Genomic DNA, 8471 nt, shown 5'->3' on the forward strand with positions numbered 1-8471 from the left:
ATTAATTCTCACAATTCTTTGCCTGCATTATTCTCTCTAGTCATAGAGCTGCATCTCAATACAAGACTCCTGCAAGGTTAACCCCTTTTCCCAAACAAAGTTAAATTTTATATACCGGGTATGTTAAAATCTGGTCATCTCCTAATGCTATTTCAAATTTTCACAATAGAGTTCTATTTACTATTTATAAGATAAACTACAAAATAAGTGTTTCTCTTCAAACAGAATCTGTCCCATTATATGTTAGCACAGTATAAGAGATCCCATCAGTAATGGATTGACATATATGCTTTATTAATTTACTTTAAAGAGTTCTGGGGAAAAGATTTCAAACACAAATTTAATGATATCAAAACAAGTGAAATGCTGGTCAGTACTCAAAAAAAAATAACAACAAAAGTCTCTTCCATTTCCAACTTGAAATCCAAATGTATCTGTCACTGGAAAGTTGCAATAATAGAGCAGAAGAGGAAAAAGTAAAAAAAATATAATAGTGCAGTATTTGACTATTCTTTATAACACCAATGTGTACTGTGCAGTAACCAGTTATCAGCTAAAAAGAGTATTCCCACCAAGTTAATACCACCACATCAGTAAAAAGTGAAATAACCAAATTTAGTTTACATAGGATAGGGACCCACGTATAGATTCTGTGAGAGCAGTTATACTTACAGATGTTTAACTATTTGGCAGGCTTATCATCAAATGTATCAGGTACATCAAAGGTTAAAAGTAACTGGATCATTCCCTCTTGCTTTTTCTTATCCTTTATAGAAAAGTATACACATCCTTTTTAAGAAATATTTCAATTATTACATGTAAATCCCCTTAAATCTGCTTAAAACCAATTGTAATGCAAATCAAACCATCAGCTACTTGTTAGTAGTCAAGGGTTAACATAGATTACGCGCTTGCTACTTGTCAACAAAAAACAACTCTACCCTCCATATTATAGCAGCAATACAAGATTCGCAAGTTACAATTATCCCATTTATCAGCTTCAGCCACCACCTTCTCTGCAATACAAAAAAGTTATTGATTCAGCTCTGTGCTACATAGCTAGCTGCTTGACATGGTTCTTCTGGGCAGTACCATTGACGTTGTGTAATATTTGGTAAGACGTTGATGTCTTAATTTGACTTCTAACACATAGTGGCAGATTTATCTCGAAGTACAAAAAACTTTGTAATTCGACCATCAAATTAAAAAACGTTGAATTCGAATTCAAAGTTTTTTCAACAAATTTGGCAATCCTGCGGTCGAATATATATTGTTCTATTGAACGATTAAATTGTTTGAATCGAACGATTTTTAATCGATCGAAGGATTTCTATTCGACCAAAAAAAACTTAGAAGAAGGTCCACATAGGCTAACATTGCACTTCGGTAGCTTTAATTTGGTGAAGTATGAAGTCAAAGTTTTTTTTAAAGAGACAGTACTTTAATTATCGAATGGTCGAATAGTCTAATGATTTTTACTTCGATTCGTTCGATTCGAAGTCGAATATAGCCTATTCGATGGTCGAAGTACCCAAAAATGTACTTCAAAGTTTTCGAAATTCGAACATTCACTCGAACTTAGTAAATCTGCCCCATAATGTCACATAAATCTGTCTGACAATGCCGGATTAAATATATTCTATAACCATTTCGGGGAAGATGGATATGTATAAAAATAACTAAGGTACAAAATCTATCTATATTGCGATCTATCTATCTATTCTAATATAAAGCTTCGAAAGAAATGACTGTGGTTTAAAGTATTTGCACCAGAATTGCTCAGCTTCTATATGTCTTATCATGTTTCTTATAGTATTGCACGTTGTTCTCTGTTAAACAATTATAATCCAGGGTCTCGGGTGAGTAATTACAATCACTCACAATGACTAAAATTGTGTCACCCTCGCACAGTAATTATGACTTTCCTTAAGGAAAAGTTAAAGGCTTTGAGCACCTCTTCGTCATCTTGTTGCATCAAAGTAAGGTTTGTGCAAGCCTCCCTAAAATAAATTCTGTTTGCAGTAGATTCAACATATTTCAGCTGTCTGGACTTAGATGGGAAACTTGAATATAAATGTAAGAAAGAACTCTCAAGATTTAAATAAAAAGTTACAGCAGTGGACTGGGGAGAGAGTGGAATATATTTTGAATCAAAGCATTTAGAATTTCTGAAAACAGGAAGCAGAAATGAGACTGCATAGGTGTTAAATTAAAACCTGCTACACTATAATATCTTTACCTATACTGTATATTTGTATCTCTGACAGTCTAATAAAATAGCAAGATATGTTGGTAGCCAGTATCTACCAAGGGTAAAAACCCTATACCTCTGAATGCTAATGCACAAATGAGCACACTGAACTATAAACTAAATCTGTGAGCAGATTACAACTAATAAAATTTTGGAGCATTTCGCTGTATGACTACTACAGCGAAGAAAGCCCTTGAGCATGTTCAATATTGGAGGGAAAGTCAGATGCAACTGAAGATAAAGGAGAACAAAAGCTTAAAATAGAAGGGTATAAATCCTACACACTGTGTTTTGTTGTTCCGTACCAGCCTAGTGTATACACAGCCCTTTAGCAGTGGAAGTCTGTGCCTCCATATAAGTCACAAGTAGCTTTCCATCTGCTTTTCTGCTGATTACTGAGTTCAGGGACCAACTCACCATATACATTAAATACAGAATAGCTCTCAACTGCTTCCTCTACTCAATGAGAGAAGAAGGTTTCATTAATCTTGTAGTTTTTCTGGCACTCCTTTGAAGGAACGCTTCTTGTAGTTTCAGACTGGCTTCTTGGAAAGGCAAAATAATTTTGAGGTGGTCAGATAGAAAGAGTGTTGATGGGAAACTTGGGCAGAACAATACAACAAATATTGGAGGCACTGAAAGGCTATTTTTGTGAGAAGAATTATTGTTTGGCTTTTGCTGGTCCAAATTACACTAGCAACCATGCACTGAACTGAATAAGACTGGAATTTGAACAAGAGAGGACTTGAAAAGAAAGATGAGTATTTAAAAGTAGTAGTAACAATACATGTGTAGCTTTACAGAGATGGGGTCAGAGACCCCTATTTGAGCGTTGGAAAGAGACAGAAGAAGAAGGCAAATAATTAAAAAACTATAAATATAAATAATGAAGATCAATTGAAAAATTGTTTAGAATTGGTCATTCTATAACATACTAAAAAGGGGAAAGCAGAATAATGTAAAAATACAAAAGAAGAAGGATGAGAAGTGGAACATGGAATAATTTGAGGCCCCACGGTTGTGGGTGGTGAAGTTATCTGTAGTAAAGCCCTAACCCAGATATAGATTTTTTGCAAATATTTTGTCAAATAGGCAATACATGCAGAGATATTATCGTTACCTGTTAGAAATCGCTTAATCTGTTTGTTCAACTAAACGACCAATTGCTATGGACGATCCACACAGTAGAACATGGAATAATATCAAGCCCCACACATGTGGGTGGTGAGGTTATTTGTAGTAAAGCCCTAACTCAGATATAGATTTTTTGCATATCCTTATTCTGTGGTTCCATAGTCCTGCCAACTCAGACATTTAGCAAACACTCCTCTTCAGATTCCATATCATTCCACAAGGTAGACAGAATCTTTGCCGGCAACACATTGGCCAGATGTGGGAACAGGGGCTACCCTAAAGGTAGCCATAGATGTTCAACGAAGGATTGTGTGTTGCAATGTACCGACCTACAACTAACTATTCAGATTAAAAAAAGTAGTAAAAAGAACGAATCAGACAGTGTTCTGGTAATGAATTAAAAGACAGCAATCATACGAAAATTCTGTCCGACAAATAGAAGTAACAGCCACCCACTGATATTGTTAGATATCTTCAGATATCAATAGACAATACATGCAGAGATATTATCCTTAGCCAACAGAAATCTTCTGACCTGTCCGAATGTCTAAATGACCATGGCACGAAAAATGTCGGGACACGGTACAAAACCATACAGAATAAAGATTCATACGACTTTATCTTTGCGTCTATGGCAAGCTTTATTTACAAGTGACTAGTAACGGGATTAAGGGGTTAATAAAGAAGGATTTTTATGAGGATACATTTTTCGGATTGGAGGGGCAATTCTGGAATTAGCGATACATTTTGCTGTAAGGGGTTTACAGAGTGCATCACTTGGGGGACGGGGGATTTATCTTGCAGCAGAAGGCTGACAGAGATGTAGTAATGCCACATCATAATAATAAAGGGGAGATTGGGGAGACTGGAGTGTTATCTGGCTTTAGTGGGTGAGATAAATGTGCAGCTGCCTATGGAAGAACAGACAAGCAGGCAAACCCTTTCTCAATAGTATAGAAAATATGTATTTATGTCTGAACACAGTAGGGTAAATCTTTTTTACATACATGTTAGTTTTTGTACTTGCACCTTATAATTTAGACTACTTCCTTTATTACACAAAGTAGCAAAGGGTGTCATGTTTTATGTCTGAGATTCTATCTTCTAGAGAGTTCTGACCTCTGTTGTCCAAAATCCTATACGAAATGCACTGTTTACATAACTAATTAAAAAACCCTTACATAATTCATAAACACATTTATTAAGATAATACACAATTTTAGAGTAGTTTTCAAGTAATATTATCCTTTTTTGCAAATAGCCCTGACATGTTACAAGGTGGTTTGCAGCTCATGATTCATTGCCTCAGTGCAGCTTGCAAAATAAGTTCCCTATCACATAACACACATGCCGTCGTGTCAGTGTCATCAGGAGGCAATTAGAGAAGGAAAACCCTTGCAAACAGAACGCAACAAACTCCTTCTAGACAGTTCCCATGTCAGAATCAGTCTAAGAATCCCAGCTCTGCAAAGCAGCAGTACTAACCATATGCCAGTTATGATTTTCTGAAATCACAATATATTTAATAACAGAAAACTGCCCAGTACTAATTAAAAGTGGATACAAGTCTAAACAAACATTTGTAAAAGGGAACATTTTGGCTAACAGTATCTGTGAATTAAAACACTAAGACGTATGTTGAATAGATCTGGCTGTTACAGATTACATTTCAGGCACTGATCCGCTATCCAAGAAGTGCTGGTACAGTTTGAAACCTGGAACTGATCTAAGGGTCAGAAGTCAAGTGTTGAAAGACTGGGTTGGGTGTCATCTTGACACAGAGGTTACTGCAAGCCAAAAGACCTGATATATATCACCAAGAGAGTGTATGACAATAGCTATATACAGTTCCGTGCAAAAGTATTCAGCTTTGACCAATTATTTCATTTTGCTGAACAACAAATCATACACAGCAATGTTTTCTGTAATATTTTTGTTTCAAATTGACACAAAAAAGTTCATTCCGATTGAGATCACAGCTTTTTTTTTTTCTTTCCTAAAGATTAGTTTATAACCTAAACCAATATCCCATTAAAAGTCTAGTGCTTTGAAATAAATATGTCAGAGAGTACAGCATTTTAGTGTAGAATTTGTTATTCAGTAAAATGAGACAATTGCTCAAGGGTCTGAATACTTTTAGAAGACAATCACGTTTATTTACTAACACTTGGTATATTTACACCTAGGCAGAAACCCATAGCAACCAGTCAGTGATTAGCTTTATTCAGACAGCTGTAACAAAATCAATAAAAACATATATATGAATGGTTAATATACGTTACTACACTAGACCAAATTTGCCCAGTATAAGTAAATGCTGCATTTGCCACTATAGTAAGTATATAGAATAATATCTGCCGCTCACATAGGAGAATCAGTTTCTACAACCATGTCCACACTTCTGCAATGTTATGATACTGTTTACTAGCTAAGCACCTTAGGTCGAATACCAGTGCCAGTTCTTTGCTTTGTTGCTTTATGTCAAAGGTTCTAGGGGTGCTAAAGTATGTTCTTGGTTTATTCTGAATCATATCAGGGTTGTTATTTCTTAAGGTATATTTCACAATTTTTATGAGGTCAAAAAGTTTTATCTTGTGATTTCCCAAGATACCTTTACCAAAAATCATGCAACCACACAAACAAATATGTATGTGGCTGTGACTAATCGCCAAAACTTTTTGTTCATACGTGAAAATTAATATTTGGCATTTCAAACTGTTTTGCTTTTTAATTGCTCAGAATTTTGGAACCTCCTAAGTGCAATAGCCAGGAAATTGATTGTCATGATCAAACCATGGCCAATTACATCCCAACCATACACCATAGCACCCCATCCACATGTCCTCTTTGTCTGAGCCCAGTATTTAAATCTCGGTGACTCACTAAAAATATGGGAAAATTGTCAGCTCTGTAAACCTTCACTGATGCAAAAACCCTTGCAGACATGGGAATAAAATAACCATACCTAACAAATAATGTATAATCATCCTGGGAGCTGCCATTAATTATTGCAGCTTGCTATAATACTAGGAGTGATATTTAAGTATATGCGAGAATAATTTAGACAGTATTCCATGTGGTAATATGACTGACACATCCTGTCAAACAAATGTACTTGCATTTAATTAAAAGGGTTGCAACCTTTTCTAGATAAAATATCAGCCTTCTATCTTGTTAACTATTAAAGGGTACTTCACCATTAACATTTAGAATGTTATAGAATAGTCTGTTCGAAACACCTTTCCTTTTTTTTTAAAGTATTTAAATTATTTGCCATTTTCTCCCTCTTACCAGCTTTCAAGTAGAGGGGCATTAACCTCAGCGGCCAAAAAAACATTGCTCTATGAGGCTACGATTTTAATGTTAGTGATACTTTTTATCACTTATCTTTGTATTCAGACCCTCTCCTGTTCATCTTCCAGTCTCTCAACTAGGGTAAATTGGACCCTAGCTGCTGAAGAAAAATAAAAAGCATAAAAAATGAAAAATAGTTGTCACCTTGTCTTTAGAATGTCACTGTCTATTTAGCAGTAGCAAATTTTCAAAAGCAATGAACAGAAAACCAAAAACATGTGGCATATAAGTGCTAAAGTGCCAGAATATAATATTAACCACTCTCTGTGTGGCAAGAAAATATTACTTAATAAAATAATGGTTGTAAGTACAGCTATGGATCAACAGTTTGTAAAGCCTTTAGAAAATACTAAAATGCAGCAGTAATTTGCCGTATTGATCCCTTTTAAGCAATGATTTTGCCATTATTCTTTTTCCTGTAATAAGATAACTGTACCCTGTACCTAAGTTTAACTAGAGAGTAGCCATAACTAGTAGCCCAAAGACATAGTGCTGCACATTATTGAAAGATTCCTTATCTTGAAAACCCCATAAAATACATCCCATACCTGTATATCCATTTCCTAAATATTATACACCATTTAATCAATAATGGTTTTTCCATACCCCTATGCTCCCTTTTCAATGTACACCTTAAAAAAAGAGAGATAGCTAAAATTACCAATACTTATTTGAGCCCTAAAGGAGCATGGGGGAGCGCTATTGCACATACATGCATTGATTATTCTACATACAGCAGCTTTACCATCATATATGGATAGAAATAGATACTTCACTCACATTTGTTCTACTATTCTTTCTCTATTCTTCTTTACTCTGTTTTATCTCTCTCTGACATTTTCATATTCTCTTTCATCTTCTCCCTTTTATTTTTTCTTCTTACATCCTTTTCACCTTACATGTGCTTGCCTATTATCTCCATATTCCATTTTGTCTTCTCAGCTCTTTTTCTTTTTAGCCACTCCCCATCTCCGTTGTTCTCTCCATCCTTTCCTATCCTCCTCTTTTCTTTTGTTCTCCAAACCAATATCTGGCTCTGGAAATGGCACTGATCAATAACAATGTTTTACTATCCGTTTGTTTTCTTATGCAGAGTAGAACCAGGGCTACTGCATCAAGAGACTGCACACACCCACTTACCCGAGGCCTCCTCTGCCAACTCCACGGCCCCCACGCGCCAGATGCAATAGCATCCTAGTTCCTGACCTAACTATAATTCAAGAGTTTGATCTAATATAGTTACACTACTGCAGGTACTTTTCACTAAGGCAAAAAGTTAGGCTAGGCTTAGGAAACTCACTTCATATTGAACAATTTAACACTGAAGGTGCCTTATTGGATTGGGACATACAATTTTCAACAGATGATAATCTTGAAGACTGTAATAATACTATAATAATAATAATAATAATAATAAAATAATGACTACAGTGACAATATGCAGTGTAGAACCAGGGCTACTGCATCAAGAGACTGCACACACCCTCTATGTAGCAATTGGCGATATCAGCCAGAATCATACATATACATAAAGATTGTAGACTGTCCTTATTGTCACAAAATGCTGACTATAAGAGTTCACCCTTTAAGTACACATACTGTACTGATAAAAGTACTTCCCATAACCACAACATCCTATATATAGCCTATGTTAAAGGGATCCTGTCATCAACTGATGCGTTTTTTTCAAAACGCATCAGTTAATAGTGCTACTCCAGCAGAATTCTGCACT

The sequence above is a fragment of the Xenopus laevis genome, chromosome 2L (genome assembly GCF_017654675.1).
Source record: "Xenopus laevis strain J_2021 chromosome 2L, Xenopus_laevis_v10.1, whole genome shotgun sequence".
NCBI lineage: Eukaryota > Metazoa > Chordata > Amphibia > Anura > Pipidae > Xenopus > Xenopus laevis.